This window comes from Buteo buteo, chromosome 5 (genome assembly GCF_964188355.1).
Source record: "Buteo buteo chromosome 5, bButBut1.hap1.1, whole genome shotgun sequence".
NCBI classification, from domain to species: domain Eukaryota; kingdom Metazoa; phylum Chordata; class Aves; order Accipitriformes; family Accipitridae; genus Buteo; species Buteo buteo.
In genome coordinates this window covers 23,113,899-23,117,984 of record NC_134175.1, presented here as the reverse complement: position 1 = coordinate 23,117,984, position 4,086 = coordinate 23,113,899, and the positions used below count along the sequence as shown (strand labels likewise).

Sequence of the window (4,086 nt, the reverse complement as noted above, 5' to 3'; positions counted from 1 at the left end):
GTAACTCACTGGAGGCCCCCAAAACCATCAGAACCAACTAAGCAGAGCAGTCTGACAGCACAGACGGAAGATGCCGTTCTGCGGGCAGGTGCAGACAGTGCTAGGCAATGGCACCCCTGCCTATGGCTGAGAGAATGCCAGCACTGAAATGAAGACAGGCTTTTGAGTACCAGTATATTGAAAAATATGTAGCTATCTTCCAGTCTCTGCAAGATATTAGAGCACCAAATAAGCAGACTAAATAATAGCTGCAGACAGTGGCTTGCAGCCTCAAATCCAAATTTCTTTTTTGCAACCAGATTTAAATCAGGTGAGCTCTTTTCTCAGTTAAGTCTTTGACAGATCTGTTGTCTTGCCTGGAATTAGTTTCCCCCATCAAGATGAAAGGAGATATTTATAAAGTGATAATTCCACCATTTTGACTCAATGCCCACCAAAAGAAAGGAGCATTATGAAGTACTTTATTATTTTTTTCATAAAGAGGCTTCAGAAGATTACCTATCTTCTAGCATACCACTCGTTCTCCATGTACTCCACAGCAATGTCAAACACATGGTAGCACTTGTAATAGAGACATTATCTGGGCATACATTCGGTAACACCTTTGTATCTAGGAGATCTTTGTAACACCTTTTATTCAGGAGAGAACTAGGATGTCAAAAAGCACGTGAATGACAGGTTAAGCCTGAGGACAGTTTAACCACCATGGGAAGGCTAAACAGAGTTATCTGAATCTAGGATGCTGGCCAAAGTATTCACTATTGTAAAACTTTCCAGATCAGCGAAATTTACATTTTTGATCAGACAATACATGTAAGAAAACCAAGCTGCCACCGCCAAATAGGAATGGGTAAGGAATGGCAGATATTACCCAGCTGAAACACTGCAGAGACACTGTCATCATGACTACCAACAACGGCAGCCCCACCCAGACCTTTAGTTTCTATTGTGTTAGGTGCTGTACTTTCAAAGGTTCAATAGGCAAGGAGAAAAAAGCATGAGAAGAAAACATGAGAAAGTGATTTGCCTTCAGTTAGGCATCAAATGACAGATATGGGGATAGGACCTATGACTCTGGCTTCCCAGAATACTGTCCTCTCCAGTCCACCTTTCTGTTTCCTTGAAGTAGGCTGTTGAACCTTCCCCCCCTTCCATATATTTCTAAAATGGAACAAAACTAGAAAGTCACCAAGTAAAATTCCCAAGACTCTTGAAGTGAAAAAGGACACTAAGTCCTTGCCAAGGGTCTAGCTGCCTACACAAGGAAGTTGCACATAAATTGAGAACAAATTTTCAAATTTCCTTTGAAACTACAGAGAAGTAAGCTTATGTCCTATTCTGTACTGTCCCATCCCATTCCATCTCCCCCCTGCTCAGCACACAAAGTATATGCCCTTTTGGGGAAGAAGCGCCTTGAAAATCTACCCTTCAGCTTGTATTGCTCATTTCTCTGCACAGAAAAATTAGAAGATTTAAATTAAGCTGACAGTCACAATAAAAAGCTATTGGAAATTTTACCAGGATGTGTAAGTAAGCCAGGTAATACCACATCCAAAGGTTCTCATATTTTATTGGTGATAAAAGTAACACCCCCACCATGGAAAGTCAAATGGTTGGAGACAGTTTTCAGCCAGCTGACACTCTCATCCAAGGAAAATGCTTTGATAGGGAAAACAGCTGCTAACATGGATTTCTGCAGTGTTCATTGGACCAAGGACAGTGTCAACAGCCATGAGTGAAAGGACTAGCTTGGAAGCAAAATTATACAGCTCTTCCTTTTCCCTTCATGCTTTCCTTGCAAATGTGGAGAATCAGTGGAGAGACCTACAGTTCTGGCAGTTGCACTGCAGACACCAGCTCATGGGACGGCTCCAGAGCGCTGAGCTGCTGCGGCTCAGTGGCATGCTTGAGTTGTAAGTCCTTGCTCTTGTCTTCCAGGGAACGGTTTTGCCATTGCCTTGCTAGGGCCCAGACTGCTTGTCTGACAGCTACTTAGTCTTTGGAGGGATGTTAATTTTATCAGCAAGCTCTGCAAAGGAGCTAGGTGGGTGAGAATGGTCAATGCTAGCCCAGAGAGCATAGACTGGTTACTCCGCCTGTCACCCGAGTTGTTTAATAACATTTCACTCGGTAAACAAACAAGATCTACAGCAGCACTTAACATACACAGAATGTTCCTTGTCATATACAATCTAACCCAGATGCCTCAATGTTGCCATTTTAAAGAGCTGGTATACAAATTCTCTGTACCTCACATGAGAAAATTTGAAAGACTAACATACAACAAAAGATGAAAATGAAACCTATAAACATTCCAGAAAACAAGTAAATAATTAGAAACCTGACATCTGCTAACAATTGTCACTCACAGTTGCTAATTTTGAATTTGGCAGAAATTCCATTTCCAGCACTATTTTTCTGTATTCGTAGTCTTACTCATCTCTGAAGCCAAATAACTCTCTCATTTCAGTCAGCACTGCTGCATGATGTGGGGCCCATTGGCTCTGCCACATTTTTAAGTCTTCTATCCAGGTAGCAGGCACTCCAGCCTCCGCTTTCTGCCTTCTGGCTTGCCTGCAGTGTAAGTCCCCACAGGCTCCTCCTGTCTCACGTACCACTGGCTCACTTCTTGCCCAGTGCCACGTGTAGGTTTATAAACTAGCAGCTTTGCTGTAAACGACCCTTGTGACCGCAGTCTTCACAGCACCTCCTGGCAGGTCAGCCTTTGTTTTAGAGGCAGCTCCTAAAGACGATTCTGGTCCTTGGCAGTCTCTGACAGACACTTAACACAATTCACCTTCAAGCTTGTTCCTGTCAGCCTCTAAAACCCAGCCGTGCCTGCACACTGCAGCTCAGCAATCCACTGAGGTCCAGAGAGAAAGCCAGCAAAAGGTGGTGTTCTTAATTACCACACGTATCCCTAGCTTCTCAAAGAGATGAAGAGTCTGTTGACTATTAGATTCCATCAAGAGTTTACCACAAAAATAACACCATTGGTTTAGCAAATCCCTGAGCTGCAAACCGCTGGAGGATGGCAGAATATACAGGGAAGCAGTATCTTCCCTGCCTTGTTCGCCTTGTTCTCCTACTGTACTCTACTGTGATCGGTCATTGAGGGGTTTTGGTGCAGTGGGAAGACAGCAAGCCCACAGTTCACAGCCCAGCTCCACAGAGCTATTTAATAGCAAGTCCTCACACCAAAGACCTATCAGATACTAAACAGATGAGAACAGACATGACAATCTTAGCCAAAAGGCCCAGAAGAATAATAGGCTGGATGGACATTTGGTAAGACCCAGCACAGAAACAAAAACTTCTCTGTTTTGCTCCAAGGCCCTTGGACCTTCCCTGTTAAAAAGGCTAGCAGGAGATCAGGTGATGTCTTCCTCTCTGTTTGCAGTGTTTGTGACTTTTTGTTTCCTACTGAAGCTTTGCTGCCTCAGAGCAGCTCTGGGTCTGGAACTGCCGTTAGCAAACTTTATCCAGAGGGCTAAAACCCACGTGAGCTCTTTCACCGGGCAGGCAGTGTCAGCGGCAGTTGTCCATCCTGTCTTGGCTGCCAATTCTTGCAGAGTGTCATTGCAGCAAGACAGCCATGCCTACTGCCTCTTGCCAGTGCTCAAATTACTCTGTAACTTTCATAAATTACTCAAGTCCAATTTAGCTATGCTAGATGACTCTGAGGATCTGTCAGTTTCTTCACTACCAACACTTCACAAGCTAAAATTCAGCCTTCATTTCTAGTTAGTTACTTGACCTTTAGAAGAGACACTTTTCACATGTCCAAACTGGCTGACAGTCTTTCTAAAAATCACTAACCTCGCAGCCTAGGCAGACAGCTGATACCACCGTTCATACAGATTTTCTATGAACAGTGAATAGGAGGTGAGGCATTTGACTCTGCATCTTTTCCTTTTCAGTTGTGATTTGGATTGCTTTTGGCAGAATCCCCTAGTAATGGGAATGCGTCAGATATTAAAAGCTAAAATAAGAATCAGTGAAGCCTTCAAATAAATTACAAGCACATCAAATACAGTGCTGTCAACTCTAAAGGTCAGACTCTGGGTTTGTGAAAATTTGCTCAGT

General features: G+C 43.4%; 1 pseudogene; it reads right to left on the bottom strand.

Annotated features, from left to right (window-relative positions):
• Positions 1 to 3,113: 3,113 nt before the first annotated feature.
• LOC142031699 (U2 spliceosomal RNA) lies at positions 3,114 to 3,268 on the bottom strand (annotated as a pseudogene).
• Positions 3,269 to 4,086: the final 818 nt, after the last annotated feature.